General features: G+C 40.8%; 1 long non-coding RNA gene and 1 other non-coding gene across 2 annotated transcripts in view; one reads left to right on the top strand and one right to left on the bottom strand.

Moving 5' to 3' along the window:
- The window catches only part of LOC134761297 (uncharacterized), a 420,137-nt gene that overhangs the window by 351,461 nt on the left and 48,343 nt on the right, over positions 1-20,333 (bottom strand). The window contains exon 3 of the long non-coding RNA XR_010139778.1: positions 19,088-19,664. This is a non-coding gene — a long non-coding RNA (uncharacterized LOC134761297). The remainder of the gene's footprint in view (positions 1-19,087; positions 19,665-20,333) is intronic.
- Positions 7,305-7,376, top strand: TRNAC-GCA (transfer RNA cysteine (anticodon GCA)). Its single transcript has one exon. It is a non-coding gene; the product is annotated as a tRNA-Cys (tRNA).

Below are 20,333 nucleotides of genomic sequence, written 5' to 3'. Positions count from 1 at the left end.
TAGGGTTGGACAAAAGAAAGAACTTTCCACCCATAATATTCCATCTACTGCTAAAATGGCACATGAAAGATGTTGTCTATCTCCATTAGAGAGTTTTAAAAGACAAATATGTTAGCTTGTTAGATGGATTATCTTTGCATAGGAAGGGAAGAATTTATCAGGCGTGAGAAACATAAGGCTATGAATTCTGTCCCGAGAAACTAGAGTGATTAGCTTAAAAACATGACTGTCACTTGACATCAGCTTTTGATGTGGTTTCTCCATTATCTGGTTACTCTTAAACTAGCAACTAACCAACTTCAAGATGTGAAAATTATAATTAAAAAATGTTCTGCTTTTTCAAAGATAATGTTCAGTGTTGCATAATTACTCCAATTAAAACTCTTAAAGGGATTTTTCTATTAACATTAAAAATCAACATAACATTCAATACCAAAATATATTTAGGAAAATAATCATGGACAAAGCTCAGAGAACATTCTGGGCAGTGGGGGTTGAGGGGGAGTGTAACTGAGGGAGTTACTGGTACAGGAATGGATATGTAAATCAAGAGAACAAAATAGAAAACAGGAACTATATCCAACTATTTGTTAAAATTTAATATATGGCAAAGTAAATTTTTCACATAAGGGTGTAGAAAGGACTTCTTTTTTTTTTTTTTGAGAGATACGGTCTCACTCTGTCGCCCAGGCTAGAGTGCACTGGCACAGTCAGGGCTTACTGCAGCCTCAACCTCCTGGACTCAAGCAACTCTCCCACCTCAGTCTCCCAAAATGCTGGGATTACAGATATGAGCCACCTTGCCCAGTCAGAAGGATTTTTTTAAATGATGTTGGAATAAATAGTTGGCAAGTAAAGAAAAAGTCATTTAAGATCTGTATTCTATCCTATATAACAAAATAATATTTAGATGAGTTTATACACAACATGGAGTGCCAACTGTATACTGGGTATGCAAAATGAAAGACCCAGTTTTGGTCCTCAGAGGTGCTCACAGTGGCATGGGGGAGAAAGGTAAACAGAAAATTACAAAACAGTTTGATAGGCAAGGAAGTTCAAATTGCTCCTTCCACTGAGGTTGAACACATAAGGAGAATTCAGCAGGCAATGGTAAGGTACAGCTGCATTTAAGAAGATAGATGTTTCCCACTTGATCATGGTGGATAAGCTTTTTGATGTGCTGCTGGATTCGGTTTGCCAGTATTTTATTGAGGATTTTTGCATCGATGTTCATCAGGGATCTTGGTCTAATATTCTCTTCTTTTGTTGTGTCTCTGCCAGGCTTTGATATCAGGATGATGCTGGCCTCATAAAATGAGTTAGGGAGGATTCCCTCTTTTTCTATTGATTGGAATAGTTTCAGAAGGAATGGTACCAGCTCCTCCTTGTACCTCTGGTAGAATTCGGCTGTGAATCCACCTGGTCCTGGACTTTTTTTGGTTGGTAGGCTATTAATTATTGCCTCAATTTCAGAGCCTGTTATTGGTCTATTCAGGGATTCAACTTCTTCCTGGTTTAGTCTAGGGAGGGTGTATGTGTCCAGGAATGTATCCATTTCTTCTAGATTTTCTAGTTTATCTGCATGTAAGTGTTTATAGTATTCTCTGATGGTAGTTTGTATTTCTGTGGGATTGGTGGTGATATCCCCTTTATCATTTTTTATTGTATCTATTTGATTCTTCTCTCTTTTCTTATTAGTCTTGCTAGCGGTCTATCAATTTTGTTGATCTTTTCAAAAAAACCAGCTCCTGGATTCACTGATTTTTTTGAAGGGTTTTTTGTGTCTCTATATCCTTCAGTTTGGCTCTGACCTTAGTTATTTCTTGCCTTCTGCTAGCTTTTCAATGTGTTTACTCTTGCTTCTCTAGTTCTTTCAATTGTGATGTTAGGGTATCAATTTTAGATCTTTCCTGCTTTCTCTTGTGGGCATTTAGTGCTATAAATTTCCCTCTACACACTGCCACAAATGTGTCCCAGAGATTCCGGTATGTTGTGTCTTTGTTCTCACTGGTTTCAAAGAACATCTTTATTTCTGCCTTCATTTTGTTATGTGCCCAGTAGTCATTCAGGAGCAGGTTGTTCAGTTTCCAGGTAGTTGAGCGGTTTTGACTGAGTTTCTTAATCCTGAGTTCTAGTTTGATTGCACTGTGGTCTGAGAGACAGTTTGTTATAATTTCTGTTCTTTTACATTTGCTGAGGTGTGCTTTACTTCCAACTATGCTTTCAATTTTGGAATAAGTGCTATGTGGTGCTGAGAAGAATGTATATTCTGTTGATTTGTGGTGGAGAGTTCTGTAGATGTCTATTAGGTCCGCTTGGTGCAGAGCTGAGTTCAATTCCTGGATATCCTTTTTAACTTTGTCTTGTTGATCTGTCTAATATTGACAGTGGGGTGTTAAAGTCTCCCATTATTATTGTGTGGGAGTCTAAGTCTCTTTGTAAATCTCTAAGGACTTGCTTTATGAATCTGGGTGCTCCTGTATTGGGTGCATATATATTTAGGATAGTTAGCTCTTCTTGTTGAATTGATCCCTTTACCATTATGTAATGGCCTTCTTTGTCTCTTTTGATCTTTGTTGGTTTAAAGTCTGTTTTATCAGAGACTAGGATTACAACCCCTGCCTTTTTTTGTTTTCCATTTGCTTGGTAGCCTGGTTCAACATACGCAAATCAATAAACGTAATCCAGCATATAAACAGAACCAAAGACAAAAACCACATGATTATCTCAATAGATGCAGAAAAGACCTTTGAAAAAATTCAACAGCCCTTCATGCTAAAAACTCTCAATAAATTAGGTATTGATGGGACGTATCTCAAAATAATAAGAGCTATTTATGACAAACTCACATCCAATATCATACTGAATGGGCAAAAACTGGAAGCACTCCCTTTGAAAACTGGCACAAGACAGGGATGACCTCTCTCACCACTCCTATTCAACATAGTGTTGGAAGTTCTGGCCAGGGCAATCAGGCAAGAGAAAGAAGTAAAGAGTATTCAATTAGGAAAAGAGGAAGTCAAATTGTCCCTGTTTGCAGATGACATGATTGTATATTTAAAATCCCCATCGTCTCAGCCCAAAATCTCCTTAAGCTGATAAGCAGCTTCAGCAAAGTCTCAGGATACAAAACCAGTGTGCAAAAATCACAAGCATTCTTATACACTAATAACAGACAAACGAGAGCCAAATCATGAGTGAACTCCCATTCACAATTGCTTCAAAGAGAATAAAATAACTAGGAATCAAACTTACAAGGGATGTGAAGGACATCTTCAAGAAGACCTACAAACCACTGCTCAACGAAATAAAAGAGGCTACAAACAAATGGAAGAACATTCCATGCTCATGGATAGGAAGAATCAATATCATGAAAGTGGCCATACTGCCCAAGGTAATTTATAGATTCAATGCCATCCCCATCAAGCTACAAATGTCTTTCTTCACAGAATTGGAAAAAACTACTTTAAAGTTCATATGGAACCAAAAAAGAGCCCGCATCGCCAAGTCAATCCTAAGCCAAAAGAACAAAGCTGGAGGCATCACGCTACCTGACTTCAAACTATACTACAAGGCTACAGTAACCAAAACAGCATGGTACTGGTAGCAAAACAGAGATATAGACCAATGGAACAGAACAGAGCCCTCAGAAATAATACCACACACCTACAACCATCTGATCTTTGACAACCCTGAGAAAAACAAGCAATGGGGAAAGGATTCCCTATTTATTAAATGGTGCTGGGAAAACTGGCTAGCCATATGTACAAAGCTGAAACTGGATCCCTTCCTTACACCTTATACAAAAATTAATTCAAGATGGATTAAAGACTTAAATGTTAGACCTAAAACCATAAAAACCCTAGAAGAAAACCTAGGCAATACCATTCAGGACATAGGCATGGGCAAGGACTTCATGTCTAAAACACCAAAAGCAATGGCAACAAAAGCCAAAATTGATAAATGGAATGTAATTAAACTAAAGAGCTTCTGCAGAGCAAAAGAAACTACCATCAGAGTGAAGAGGCAACCTACAGAATGGCAGAAAATTTTTGCAATCTACTCATCTGACAAAGGGCTATATCCAGAATCTACAATGAACTCAAACAAATTTACAAGAAAAAAACAAACAACCCCATCAAAAAGTGGGCAAAGGATATGAACAGACACTTCTCAAAAGAAGACATTTATGCAGCCAACAGACACATGAAAAAATGCTCATCATCACTGGCCATCAGAGAAATGCAAATCAAAACCACAATGAGATATCATCGCGTACCAGTTAGAATGGCGATCATTAAAAAGTCAGGAAACAACAGGTGCTGGAGGGCATTTGGAGAAACAGGAACACTTTTACACTGTTGGTGGGACTGTAAACTAGGTCAACCATTGTGGAAGACAATGTGGTGATTCCTCAAGGATCTAGAACTAGAAATACCATTTGACCCAGCCATCCCATTACTGGGTATATACCCAAAGGACTATAAATCATGCTGCTATAAAGACACATGCACACGTATGTTTATTGTGGCACTATTCACAATAGCAAAGACTTGGAACCAACCCAAATGTCCATCAATGATAGACTGGATTAAGAAAATGTGGCACATATAAACCATGGAATACTATGCAGCCATAAAAAAGGATGCGTTCTTGTCCTTTGTAGGGACTTGGATGAAGCTGGAAACCATCATTCTCAGCAAACTATCATAAGGACAAAAAACCAAACACCACATGTTCTCACTCACAGGTGGGAATTGAACAATGAGAACACTTGGACACAGGAAGGGGAATATCACACACTGGGGCCTGTCATGGGGTGGGGGGAAGGGGGAGGGATAGCATTAGGAGATACACCTAATGTAAATGACGAGTTAATGGGTGCAGCACTCCAACATGGCACATGTATACATATGTAACAAACTTGCACGTTGTGCACATGTACCCTAGAACTTAAAGTATAATTTAAAAAAAAAAAAAGAAGATAGATGTTTCTAGCAATTCCAAGTATTCCATAAGAGAGCACAAAGACTGTGTGTTGGGTGGGGAGGCAGGGTAGAACACAGGGGCAGGAAAAGAGAGGAAGTAGGCACAGGAGGCTCAGCAGCAGATCACAAGGGCCTTCTCATCTACAAAATTTGGATTGGATCTTCAAACCTACGGGGCTATGTGGAAGGAGGATAAGGTAAAGAAGTGGCATGATCAAATGTGTGGTTTAGAGAGCTCCCTTCACAGCAACATGGTAGAAGTTTCCAACAGCAAAAGGCAAAGTATTTGCAAGATCAGTTGAAAGGTGAAGGCAGTTTTCCCTGGAGGCGGGGAGGAGGGCCTGAATGAGAGGGCAGGACCCTAGGGATGGACATGACCAGGGCAGGAGTTATTTCCGGAGCAACTTGACAAGCCTGAGTTACTACATCTCTAGCATTTTGATCTGAGCTGCATGTAGGTGCTATTCATCTGAAAAGAGAATTCAAATGGGAGGTAGGTTTGGCAGCAGAAGGTATTAAATGCAATTTTGGATATGCTGAGTTTAAAAAGCTTGTGGGGCATCAAGGGGAGAGGTCCATTTACAAACCTTGTTTTTGCAAATTTGAGAGCTATCAATAATATGAATTGTAGCCATTTATGCATTATATTTAATTAAATATAAACATATACTGAATACTGACTATGTCCTGAGCTGTTCTAGGCTCCAGGGATACAGCAAAAACTAAAACAGACAACGGCCTGCTCCCACAGGGCTCACACCGTCATGGCGTGGGTAGGGCAAGGGTGGGGAAACAGACAGTAATCAATTATGTACATATGTTAGTGGGTGATAACATCTGTGAAGAAAAATAAGGAGACTAGAGAGTGACTGGGTACAGGGCCCGATGGCTTAGGCAAGCGAGGTACTCAGGACACTAAATGTAGAGAGGCACTCATTCTCAGGTGCTCACCCTGCCGTTGCATGAGACTGGGTGCCTCCTTAAATTGTGTACCCTGGGTATCTTGCTTGCCTCCGCCTAGTCCCAGCCCTGACTAGATACCCGCTATTTTTTATGGATAACTAGGAAAGCCTTCATCTAAAGGTGACACCGGAGAACTAAACAACGAAGTAAGCCACATATCGCCATATGTGAGGAAAGAACATTCTAAGCAGACAAAATCATATGTACAAACGCCCTGAGGCAGGAGAGTAGATAGTGTGTTCAAGAAATATTTCCCAGAAAGCTCACCAAGGGAGAACGTAGGAAAGAGTTCTCTCGCAATGAGAAAACTTCTCAGAGAGCACAAGTAAGGGATAGGCAAAGGGAAAAGCCAAAAAAGACTAAGAAGGACAGGCCATGGAGGTAGGAGAAAAACACGAGTGTGTCCTGTCACCACAGATAAGGGAGTAACTTTCCAAAGAGGGAGCAGTTGATACTGGCAACCACCACAGATACCAGATAAGATGCGACAGAAATCTTTCAGAGGCAGCAACTGGGGCTCTGTGCTGACTTTGGGGAAAACAGATTCTGACTTGGAGAGCTTTCCTAAACTAATTCCACACCTGAATGCAAATTTTGGTGTGCACTTGTAAATAATCTTCTTTCTGGTATGGAGGATCACCATAATTATTTCCATTTCAAACCCAAGCAAGCAATGCAGAAACTAAAAATTACAGTTCAATTTGAACACCTTCAATCCAGACATAATAAGTCTTATAGGAACTGATTCATAATTAAAGCCTTTGAATTCATGTCCCAGCTGGCCGAACCCTCTCTTATAAGTAGTCAGTTGCTGAAGTATCCCTTCCCTATGGGAATACATAGTCTCATTCTCTGACCTTTAATCGAGGTCCCACATAACACACTGGTCTTAGGCACTCTAGGAATCCTTCACCCAATAGAATGTGAGCATCCCCAGTCTCGTCCCCTTGGGCTAGATGAATGGGCATTATTTATTAACTATGAATGAACACGAAGCTCCGGATTCAACTAAAACCAAAACTCTTTGCTGGATGGAGTAGTTTCCTTTTAACTGAATTCCAGTGCTTTAGGGAATTTGTGGCTTCATAGTCTCATCACCAAAACTTACTTACTAACCAAAACAAAGTAAAAAATATCAGTGAGTGTGTGAGGTTTCACGGTTTAATCAGAAACAGAGGGGGAGGCCATCACTGTAATGAAGTCCAACAAAAGACACATTATATAAAATCAAAAGAAAGCCAAAGAACATAATATGCTCAAGCTCACACCTGTCCATGGAATAATAACATTGTATTCCATTTTTCACTATGCAAAAGGAAAAACCTGTAACATTTTAAAGCTACAAGCAGTGGTGGGGGTATAGCTCAGTGGTAGAGCATTTGACTGCAGATCAAGAGGTCCCCGGTTCAAATCCGGGTGCCCCCTCTGTGCCGTGGAGTTTTGCCAGGCGTGGTGGCTCACACCTGTAATCCCAGCGGTTTGGGAGGCCGTGGCGGATCACGAGGTCAGGAAATCGAGACCATGGCGGTGGCGGGTGCCTGTAGTCCCAGCTACTCGGGAGGCTGAGGCAGGAGAATGGCGTGAACCCGGGAGGCGGAGCTTGCAGTGAGCCGAGATCGCGCCACTGCACTACAGCCTGGGCAACAGAGGGAGACTCTGTCTCAAAAAAAAAAAAAAAAAAACCTGCAAGCAAAGTTGTCTCAGTTTAACATTTGGATTTTGAAGCAAATTGTTTACCAAGCAACACTCAAGCTTTTTTTTTTTTGAGACTGAGTCTTGCTCTGTTGCCCAGGCTGGAGTGCAGTGGCACCATCTCGGCTTACTGCAAGTTCCGCCTACCGGGGTCACCCCATTCTCCTGCCTCAGCCTCCTAAGTAGCTGGGACTACAGGCGCCAGCCACCACGCCCGGATAATTTTTTTTTTTTTTTTTTTTTTGTATTTTTAGTAGAGACAGGGTTTCACCGTGTTAGCCAGGATGGTCTCAATCTCCTGACCTTGTGATCCGCCCGCCTCAGCCTCCCAAAGTGCTGGGATTACAGGCGTGAGCCACCGTGCCCGGCTGAGCGTGTATTATAAGAATAAACACTGACCCTCCCCACTCCCAAATTTTTTATTTTATTTTTATTTTTTTTCTTTAGAGATGGGGACTTAGTCTGTTGCCCAGGCTGGAGTGCAGTGGCCTGATCACAGCTCACTGTAGCCTCAATTTCCTGGGCTCTAGTGATCCTCCCACTTCAGCCTCCTGAGTAGTTGGGCCAACAGGTGTGCAACACCACACCCAGCTAATTTTTTTTTTTTTTTTTTTTTTTTTCCTGTAGAGACAGGGGTCTCACTTTGTTGCCCAGGCTGCCTTACCTTTTTTAAAAAATTTATACTAATAAGTTAACTTTGAAACAAGCTTAGACAGATTTTTTTCCCCTCTAAATGATGCTTCTGTGGAAAATATGAATTATGAGCCACACCTGCTGACTGACACCTGCTTCTGGCTTTTTCCTGCTCTAAAATGGCTGACTGAAATGGAAATGAAACAGGAATTCATAGTTAAGGGTCAATTCTCGGACGGAGGCCGTGATGAAAGAATGTACTTGGATAAGAAACAGAAGATCCTTACACTTGGCCACTTGGAAAGCTTCTTGGTGGTAGCCTAGGCAGTAATTAATTCACAGATCCAGGTGTTGTATGTATGTTGCGTGTGCTCTCAGAGCATGTCAGGACAATTTGAGAGCAAGAAGTCTGCAGCCACGTGATTGGGAAGAGAAAGTGCCTTTTAAGAAAAATAAAAAATGGATGTGAGCATTTCACATAGTCAAGTGTTTGCATTAGAGACCAGACAGACATCTACCTCTTTATAGAAATGTATTAACATGCCCAACACTGAAACACCTAGATTAAAATACTTCAACAATCTATTTTATAATGTGTCCTCTTTATTTTACCTTCAAAACCACAAGACAATTACCTGCTTCCTGTTTAATATGTACTGAAAATGGAAACGAATTTGATTTTTACCTGACAGCTGTCCCTTCAGATTTTTCCTTTGTTTTGTATTACTATGGCTAGAACAGCCCAGCAAGACCATGACTGTATTTTTTTAATTGTTTTTTTGAGACAGCTCACTCTGTCGCCCAAGCCAGAGTGCAGTGGCACAATCGGGGCTCACTGCAACCTCCGTCTTCTGGGTTCAAACGATTCTCCCATCTCAGCCTCCTGGGTAACTGGGATCCAAGCCCGGCTAATTTTTGTGTTTTAGTAGAGACAGTGTTTCACCATCTTGGCGAGGCTGGTCTCGAACGCCTGACCTCAAGTGATCCGCCCGCCTGGGCCTCCCGAAGTGCTGGGATTACAGGCGTGAGCCACTGCGCCTCGCCTGACTGCATGTTTAAAACAAAAACTGAGACTTATATGTGTGGACTGTTGGTTGAATTCATCTCAGACTGACTAGGGGTGGGATCTGATGGTCCTAGTGTATCCCCAGCCCCGATGCAAGTGGAGTCCTCCATGTTGTCAGGAAGATCAGAAAACCTATCTTGTGAAATGTCACCATGCTCCAGGGCTCTATGGGCAGAGTCTTCCACTTTTCTACAATACCCCAAACTTATGTGTACCTTTCCCCAGCCTGACGTTGAACACACTATAAATTACAGCTGTGGAGGCAGAAGCACAGGCGCGGCCCAGCTGCAGCTGCCATCCTGCCCATCAACCTCTCTGCTTCGGAACCCAAGAAGTCACTGCGAAGCAGCAGGGCCCCCTGAGGACAAGACGTCTCCCTTTTCCCGTAGTTGCACGGGAAGCAACCCGAGACCTCTGAACTTGATGTTTAATGTGAAAAAAGGACAGAGAGGGAGCCTATGAAAAACAATCTTGCAAGAATTCTGAACACACTTCTTTCGGCTACTCTCTGCCTAAGTGCAAAGGGCACCAAAAGGGTACGTGGGGTCTCCACTGTACTCATGGCTCACCAAAAGAGGCGACTCCCTTCCAGCTATTACTTTTTCTTAATACGGAGGCGCTTCGGCAGGGCTGACCAGACCCATGAGTCTCTCATGCCCTCTCCTTGACAATGCAGCAAGGGGGAATAGCAACAGTTAAAAGAGCGGACCACCTTAAGTAAAGGAAAAAGCGTATTTCCATATTCTTAAACAAAGGGGTTCTGCACCATCTGTCCCTGTCTGGGTGCCTCCGCTCCACACTGAGAGGATTTGCGAGGGATTCAAGTGCACCTTATAGATTAAATAGTCACTCGGCTGCTTAAGCCCGGTTGCCCAGACAATGGCCGCGCAGAGCGCCCCTTCCTCCTTCCTTCCTGTCGAGCGTTCTGCCTGACTACACAAACTCAATGGGCGCGGCTCCCCCGATGCAAGAAGTGGACTTGACCGGAGCTAAAACCAACAAAGGCAGATTCTGGTGGGAGCTGCGGAAGCGCCGGGCACTGAGTCAACAAGCGGGTCGCATTGAAATGCAAATGGCGCGGCCGCGGCCCGGGCGCGCCACCTCCCGCTCCTTAACTTCTCAACCCCCGCGCCTCGCCGGGCCCTGAATGGCTCCTTTGACGCGCGGTGGCCGGCTCGGGCCGTGGTCGCGGCCTCGGCGGCGGCGGCGGCAGCAGCACTCCGTCCCTGCGAACTCTTTTTTTTTTGGCCGTGGTTCTAATTGCCCTAACTCATCATCACATCATCATCATCACCCTTCCAGACTTGCGGGTGTACACAGCCTGAAGCACAGAATTCCCTGATCAGTGGCCGAGGAACTGAAAATTTCAGCCTGCTGCTAAGGGGAGAAAAAAGTTCCAAAGTCCAATTGTGGCAGTTAGGTTTTGTTTTTTCTAAGAATTTACTCACTTAACCTTAAGTATTTACTCACTTAACCTTAAGTATTTACTCACTTAAATCCTGTGCGCTCTCTTTTATCCAGAAAGAACCAGACTTAAATTTTTTCAGGTGCTAGATGACATATTTAGCTTAGAAAGAAGTTCTCGCGGATGCTCTGTAAACGTTTAAAAACAAATCCCATTTGGCACTTAGTTACTGCCCGCCCTCTCTCCCCATGCCTCCATCCCTTGTTTTACTTTGGCGAGATAATATTATCAGCTTGCTGTTTATTTTGTGCTTTCCCTAAGGTCTAAAGTTAATGCATGTCCTGTTAAAATTCCTGCAGTACTTTAAAGGGAGAGTAAAGGTGAGTTTTCTTTACAGAAATAAAAGGCTAATTCAATTTTTTTAAACGATGAGTTACTAGTAGTAGTTTAAAACTGAAGCTAAGTGGTAGTTAAAAGTCACCTGAAAACCTAAGATGACTTTCTACAGGAGCTATATTTGGCTACTATTTCAGACTATTAGGAAATAAGGACTGATATAACTATAACAAATATAATGAAGTAAATAATTTTTCAACTCCTAATTTCGTAAGTTTACCAGAATATAATCATATTTGAACATCTAATAGTTGTGTAATTCACTTAAATACACAGATTATTTTGCTAAAAAGCAACTAAAGAAACATGCTACCGTCTTTAATTTTGCATAATTTTTAATTTATTTGGTATAACAGAGTCGAAATTAAGAAAAACTTTCATAGTTGGCATGGCTTAAAATCAGAATACTTTATGCTTTTTGAAGGTAGGTCTTTTTCTTTTCTTTTCTTTTGGTAGCACCTCCCTACCCAGCACACAGGTGTGTATGCAAACACACACACACACACACACATTTTGGCCTATAAAAAATAATTGTCGGATTGGGTTGAGCTGAGTTGAGTAGACTTGAAGAGTCGAGTTGCTCTACAAGGCAAGATTCAGAATTACAGTAATGGCATTATTTTCTGTAATGTATATCCAATAGTTCTGCTTGCGCATCCATTCTCCCTCATAGAAAGTGAACCTAATTTTCATTCAGAGGTCTATCCCTCTCCCACTCACAGTCTCAGTGGTTCAGTGGGGCCGACCCCATCCACATACATGGCTCCAGGGCCACAGCTAGTCCATACGATGTCTTCACACAAGTTAGAAAAATGCACCACTTCCTTCAGGCAAATGAAGCCCAGCACCAGAGCACCAGGCTGGCCCAGAAAATAGCCAGGGCTGCACTGCCTTGTCAGCTGGGGCTTTGTACACTTCACATCACATGCAGTCCTTCCTATTTCCAGCAGTAAACATGTGACTGCCATCAGCCTATTCGGTCTATAGTGGTAAGTTTCAGGAACAGGCATATGAACCAAGTTGATCTCATGATAGTTAGCCAGGGAACTTTTGCTGAAATTATTAGAATAAAGCCATTCTTGCTTTCTAGTGGAACTGAATAACTCAGGGGTTCCCAACCCCCAGGCCACATACTGGTACTGGTCCGTGGCCTGCTAGGAACTGGGCCACACAGCAGGACACTGCTCCCCATTGCTCACATTACCACCTGAGCTCCGCCTCCTGTCAGATCAGCTGTGGCATTAGATTCTCATAGGAGAATGAACCCTATTGTGAACTGCACGTGCAAGGGATCTAGATTGCCAGCTTCTGAGAATCTAAAGCCTGATGATCTGTCACTGTCTCCCATCACTCCCAGATGGTCCCATCTGGTTGCAGGAAAACAAGCTCAGGGGTCCCACTGATACTACATTATGGTGAATTTTATTGTTATTTCATTATATATTATAATGTAATAATAGAAATAAAGTCCACAATAAATGTAATGCACTTGAATCATCCAGAAATCATCCCCCACTCCCAGGTCCATGGAAAAATTGTCTTCCACAAAACCAGTCACTGGTGCCAAAAAGATTAGGGACTGCTGGAATAAGTGGTAGCATACAGACTTGGGGCTGCACTCTACCATCCTGTCATCAGTGAGGAACAGTCATCCATAGGAAAGAAAGAGAAGGAGAGTGAGAGATTATTAACCATATCATATGAGCACCTAGATACAGCCATATCTAAACCAATCACCTTTTCAGTGATGTAAGCCAATAAATTCCTTCTTTTAAATAAGCCATTTTAAGGCCAGGTACAGTGGCTCACACCTGTAATCCCAGCACTTTGGGAGGCTGAGGTGGGTGGATCACCTGAGGTCAGGAGTTCAAGACCAGCCTGACCAATATGGTGAAACCCCGTCTCTACTAAAAATACAAAAATTAGCCAGGTGTGGTGGCACACACCTGTAGTCCCAGCTACTCAGGAGGCTGAAGCAGAAGAATCGCTTGAACCTAGGAGGCAGAGGTTGCAGTGAGCTAAGACTGCACCACTGCACTCCAGCCTGAGCAACAGAGTGAGATTCCTTCTCAAAAAAAAATAAATAAAGTAAAATAAATAAGCTATTTTAATGATTTTTCTGTCAGTTGCAATCCAAAAGAGTTTTGACCAATACAGTTGCTGCAGTAGGAAAATGTAAATCTCACAGTAAATCATAAGTATGTAACTGAATTAATGTTGGGGTTTGATATCACTGCACTTGATAATTATTTCAGTAACAGGTAAATCAGTGTAAGTCAACTTTTATAAACAACCATTCTATTTCCCCTGCCTTTTTGTCTTCAATATATAATATATTAAATTAAAATATATAAATGAATTTTATTTTCTTTGGTGGTTTGAACGGTTTTCTCTTGGCAGTGCCCATTGTTGAAAACAGTTTGAGTACTGAATGGGATGTTTAGACAGAAAGGTTGAAAACTACCCAAGGCACTAATCCCCTTGCTATGTTTAATTCTGATTGTAAGTGGAATTTTTTTAAAAAATCTTTTCACATCTATTGAGCAATCTAATAAATCTGAAACTATATTAGTAAATAAAAGAACAAATCACATAGGTTATAAGAACTTAAAAAAAAAACAGTAATCATTGGATATCAGCAAAATTTTACTAAGAAAGAGTTATACCAAACTACATTTATTTATCATTTGATGACCAAGATGGCAGCTTGTTCTTTGTTCCCAGAGATAGTCAAGTGGAAGACAGAAGATGAATCGTTTGTCAGGGATACAGAAGAAATTCTGCCTGCAGGGAGAAGTTCAACTGGTTTCTAGGTTTCTTTTAATTTTTACATCTTGAGTTTATAATTCTAACATTTTGTACATAGCAGATATGAACTTTCCCCCAAATTAATTACTATCTTCTCATCTCTTTACCATGTTGTCCTCCCCCCTCACTTATCATTCATGATTATCATTTCATTACTTTGAATTGCATTTATCTGAACCTGAAAAATTTAAATTTTGTTTTCAAAAAAGTATAACAACCTGAATTGTTTCCAGTTTTAGCCCAAAGCTAAGTTCCTGTTGCTGTTTTTATTTAAAAATACAAGAACAGAGGATTTAGATACGAATGAAAATTAAGAGAAACTGCAATTCATTTTTTCTAGTTCCTGTTCTTTGTTATTCTTGGCTGCACCATTGTCATACCTTAGGAGATTGAAAAGAAATGCCATTAGTTCTTTGTTTTGTAAATACGGACTTCTTTTCCTTTTTTGCTATAATATCTGACACATCTGCTTTCTATTTTTATATCATAATTACAAGTACCTCTTCCATAGCTCCACTCTTCCTTTGAAATTCCTCATCTTTAAGTAGAAATCACTCACAGCTAAAAATGGCCTCTCTGACTCCCACCTATGACCTGCGTATACTATCTGTTAAGTTTCATTACATGGAGAATAGGACCAGAGGTTTGACAGCTCCTGTAAAAGTGAACAATGAGTTAAGTTCCTCAGCATTTCTTTTTTTTTTCTTTTTTCTTTTTTTTTTTTTTTTTGAGACGGAGTCTCACTCTGTTACCCAAGCTGGAGTGCAGCGGCACGATCTCTGCTCGCTGCAACCTCCGCTTCCCGAGTTCAAGCAATTCTCCTGCCTCAGCCTCCCAAGTAGCTGGGACTACAGATGCACGCCACCATGCCCAGCTAATTTTTGTATTTTTAGTAGAGATGGGATTTTACCATGTTGGCCAGGCTGGTCTCGAATGCCTGACCTCAGGTCATCCACCCACCTTAGCCTCCCAAAGTGCTGGGATTACAGGCGTGAGCCACCATGCCCAGCAAGTTCCTCAGCTTGTAGCTTGACTTCCTGTGCTTCTCAGGCCAAAAGATGAACTCCACACTTTCCAGACTCCCTTGCAGTGAAGGTCCATATGAAATCTAGCTTCTGCCAAACCAACATGACCACACAGAACTCGAAGGTGGAAGTGAACAAGGTGAGGAGATCAAGTCTCCAGGAAAGCAGAAACCTCCAGTTCTTCTTGGGCAGCTGTGGCAGAGTTTCTGAAGCTGAGTTCCTAGAGTTGTAGGTTCCAAGTGACCAGGAGGCAATGCCAGGAGTGTTTTGCTCAAAACAGTCCTTTGTTGGACTTAGCAAATTTCTCAGGGCTGCTCCATTCCTAGCTGTTGTAGCAACCACTTGGGCATAGTTTTCTGGCCTCCTTCTTTAACTACCACGTATCTGGTATCCGCTTGAACCAATTAGAGTGAATTCTGCTGCATAAAGTAATTGGTAACAGAAGTGCTTCAGGTGAGGGAAATAGAATCAGGTGAGGGAAATAGAAATCTGAGATTGGTTGTCTGACTTGGTTGGATTTGAAAGCACTGAGGATCTGGTTACTATTGGGAAGGGGCACAGTGATGGAGGTTGCCTAAACCTTTACTGGCAGTCACCAGAATACAGTCACTGGGACCACCAGGTTGCTTAGTGAAGACAAGGTTTTACAGACCAAGTGGCCACCATTATAGAACAGAATGGAGGGACATAAGCCAGACTACTTCTATTGTACTGGAGCACTTAAAGAAAGAAAAGGATAACATCAAGGTTCTAAGTTCTTGTTTACGGCCTTAAACAAGAGACCAAGGAATTACTTGGTCTCTTGTTTAAGTAATCAAGAGATTACTTAAATGATCAGAGACCAAGGAATTACTATAATTACCCTAAAGACATTTTATCTTTTGTCAGCCACATTTTTTGTCCAACATAGCCAAAACTGAGATATAGAGTCTGATCCCATGAGTCCCTGAATTATGACATAGATAAATTTACATTCATATTAGGTCTCTTATGTGAAACTTTGAATTGCTTGGTACACTGCCAACCCCACCCTTAACTGGAATGGAGATATCTGGGAGGATTTAGCTGCAATGAGTATCTAAACAGCCAAGCTCTAATGCACTACTTCAGCTTACTCGGCCCCTCCTCTTCTGTATGTTGAAGTTGTAACTATCTTTCTTAAGAGTCCATAACAATCTCACTTCACATAAATAACTTGCAATGAGTACCAATTCTCCTTATCCTTCTCTCCTACCCATTCATTGCCTCAAGACATAACTACAGTCATATTCCAGCATTCACTAGATTATAAAATTAAACCAAAGAAAGACTCAAACACAATTGTATCATTTCTCTAATTTGGAACATCAAGAACATAGATTATATGTGTTGGAACAGACTCTAAGGTTTCTAAACAAAAGAGAGGGTAAGTAATTTTAGATCAGGTCGAATTAATCAACATGGCTGCAGTTATCAGTGATTTCATCTTAAACAATTGGCGCTTGTTCCATTTGTTCCCTTGCTTTTCTGAAACCTAGACTCAGAGGTGGTTCAGATGCCAGAAATTTCTTGATACCATGTATATGAAAGAACCTAAAGACTTAAAGAAATAGCTAGGTTGAGACATATTTTCATGTGCAGTCTGCTTACCCAGTTCCTAACTACATCTACCAAGAGGGCCTAGAGGACACTCATTGAACCTTGACATTACATAATACATTGGCAAGGGATAAGTACCAACATTTTTTTTAATGGAGTGGTGGCTCTCCTTTGTAGGTCAGTAATGAAGGTAAGTAGTGAAGATTCCTCTACAAAGGAAGCTTTAAATAGTCAGGTTATTAAGATTGCCTGTTTTCTAGATATTGGTTTGTTCTCTTTACTTAGCTATGTTTAGTTGGCTTATGAAATAAGAGACTGTAGGTATGGGGTAATATATGGGCTCAACATGGATTTTTCTCAACCGCAGCTAAACTATCTTCTGCAGTTTCTAATCTGCAAGCAGCAGAAAATCAATGCTGAGCCTTTAATAGAGCAACCTGACCATGAAGGAACTAGGCAGTCATCAGGTAAGGTAACTTACATTGGATCCTTTCATCCTTTCATCACAGAGGGAATAGTTATTGTCCTCACAGATGTTTGTTTTGGATATGGATTTGACCACCCTACTGCAATTGCTTCTTTATGCAGTAATTTACTTGTGCCAAATGAATGCCTTATTCACCAACGTGGTCCACTACATACATCATTGCTTCTAATCAAGAGGATAAATGTACTGAAAAATAAGCATAAGGCAATGGTCACATGCCCAGAGACTTCACTGGTTTCATTATCTACTCCACCCCTAAATAGCTGACCTGACAAAAATAATTGTGGAATGGCTTATTAAAGACTTCATTACAGTCTGGCTGAAAGACACTTTAGATATATATATATACATATATATATATCCAAAAGATATATATATCCAAGATATATATATATCCAAAAGATATATATATATATCCAAAAGATATATATATATATCCAAAAGATATATATATATATCCAAAAGATATATATATATATCCAAAAGATATATATATATCCAAAAGATATATATATATATCCAAAAGATATATATATATCCAAAAGATATATATATATCCAAAAGATATATATATATCCAAAAGATATATATATATATCCAAGTATCTATATCCAAAAGATATATAGATATATATACACAAAAGATATATATATATTCAAAAGATATATCCTATATATATATATATTTATATCCAAAGGTGTGTGTGTATATATATCCAAAAGGTGTATATATCTCCAAAAGGTATATATGTGTGTGTATATATATATATGTATATATATCCAAAAAGGGTGTGGGGGTGTGTGTGTGTACGTGTGTGTGTGTATATATCCAAAAGACCTGAAAGCAAGAAGTCAAAGGTCAAAGAGATACTTGTATGCCAGGTTCATAGCAGCATTCACAATAACCCAAAGATGGAAACAGCTTAAGCATCCATCAACAGATGAATGGATAAACAAAATGTGGTATATGCCTGGAATGGAATATTATTCAGTTTTAAAAAGGAATGAAATTCTGATACATGCTACGACATAAATGAACCTTGGAAACCTTATGCTAAGTAAAATAAACCAGACACAAAAGGGCAAATATTATACAATTTCACTTATATAAATAATCCAAAATATGCAAATTCATAGAGACAGAAAGTAGAATAGAGGTTACCAGGGACTAGCGTGGGGAGAGGTGGAATGGGGGAGATATTGCTTAATAAGTACAGAATTTCTGTTTGATATGATGAAAAAGTTCTGGAAATAGATAATGGTAATGGTTACACAACATTGTGAATATGCTTAAAGTTACTGAATCATACACTTACAAATGGCAAATATGGTATATTTTATGTTGTGTATGTTTTACCACAATTAAAAAATAAATAAATCCCCCCAGAAACGATAGAAACCTCATACTAGTAGGGTTGCCAAGAGTTCAGACCTCTCAGGCACAAAAATGATGATTGTTTCACCAGGAAAAGAACTCAGGCCAGCTGAGATGTTGAATGAAGGCATAGTAAGCATTGAATGGATAGTAGAGGAAACTATAAATGTCCACAATAAACTTGTGATCAGTTCAAAAACAAGAGGATGGTTGGTTACAGCTGCTTATCATTTCCTTCCTCATTTTTTAAATCCATTTTCATTATCTTAAGTAGGGTGAATTGCTGGTGTTACTTTTATCATTTAATCCCTAGGATACAAGCTAAGAAGATGGGATTGTGACTAAATTGGAGTAGAAATGAACATCACTCAGAGATAGATTCAGTTACTGACTTTTTTACTGCCTTTTTAGGGAGAGGGTGAGAATGTATTTGTAGGAGGATTCGTTGCATTATGTTTGTCAGGCACATGTTGTTCTTTCTGTTATTATTTGTATGGAAAGAATAAATGATATAGGGTACGACTGTGGCAGATATTGTAAGTTGTCTTACCCAATTTGCACCCATCCAAACCCCCTTCTAGCACAACATCCTCTATTATAAAGGTTGGAAAACTAAAAGCTAAATTTCCAAGACTCCCTTTACCTACAGTTCTTCCAAACAGACACACCTACCTGAGGTTTAGATGTAGAAGTGAGCAGTGTTAGGTGGTGGCCATACACAGGAGATCAGATCTTCTGGCAAGGACAGTGGCTGATCTGGTTCTTCTGGGCAGCTGCTAGCATCGAATCCCGTTTCAGGTTTCCCCAGGAAGCGGACTCGAAAACGGAGGTCAGCATGGAGAATGTTTTTTAACAAAGCACTCTCAGGATCAACACCTGTGGAGGAAGGCAAGGCAGTAAGATTGTGCAGAGGGCAAAGTAGGACTGCAGCTTAGTCTCATCAAAGGCCTCAGCTGACCCCATGGGAAGCTATGAAACTGGGATGGCCCTGGAGAATTGTCCTGAGTTGAATCAAGAGGGCTGGGTACCTTCAGTTGGAGCAAAGGTAATTTCCAGACAGGGCTGACAGTTGAGCAACACACCTGGCAGCACTTCCAGCAGATGGTGGAGTAAGTCCTTCCGTACTCACCAGGGGATCTGGGTGGCATATCACAACATCCATTAGAGTATACCCTTTGCATTGCTTGGATCCACAGCCTTCACATACCTTCTGGAAGTAACTCCTCCAGGACTATGGTGGCCTCTTTTCCTGGGACAAAATTGTAAGAAGAAGGTTAGCGGTGCAAGCTAAAGTCCCCACCACTGCAGCTGGTCACGTCATCTCTCTCCTCTACTTCATATTCTAGATCTCTCTAACCTTTAGGTAGCTCTTCTGGTTTGAATAAAGTGTCTGGTTGGATGGGGCTGTCATCAGTAGATTGCTGAAAAATATTCCACAACCAGTTCTCCAGGGGAAAAAAGAGTCCTGATTTACAGCATTTGCTGCTTTCTGTAGTGACAATACTCCTAACATTTGCTGCTTTCTGTAGTGACAATGACAATGTGGCCATTACAAGCTCCCAGTGGGATATCTCTGTTGCAGGGTTGGGTAGAGATGCATACATTCAGCACTCAGAAGCCTGTGTGAGCTACCTTCAGCACACCTCTGGCTGTAATGCAACCACTGTACATTTTCAGTTTGCATCACGTTCCAGGGTGACTCAGGTAAACCAAGCTTGAGTTCTATCCTCCTTCAGCTGGCCATATAGATCCCCAATACGGCAGTAGGTTCACAGTTGTGAGCCAAGAGAAGGACACTAGTGTAACACGGTAGATACCTGGGGTTCTCTTCTAGCTGCTCATGAAGCTGCCTTGTGCCCATCAGCCCTCATGTGCCTGATCCTGAATGTACTACTTCTGTCTTAAATGGATTGCTTAA

The sequence above is a fragment of the Pongo abelii genome, chromosome 3 (genome assembly GCF_028885655.2).
Source record: "Pongo abelii isolate AG06213 chromosome 3, NHGRI_mPonAbe1-v2.0_pri, whole genome shotgun sequence".
Classification (NCBI taxonomy): Eukaryota; Metazoa; Chordata; class Mammalia; order Primates; family Hominidae; genus Pongo; species Pongo abelii.
The sequence above is the reverse complement of the archived record's forward strand: the minus strand, read 5'-3'. Positions and strand labels throughout refer to the sequence as shown.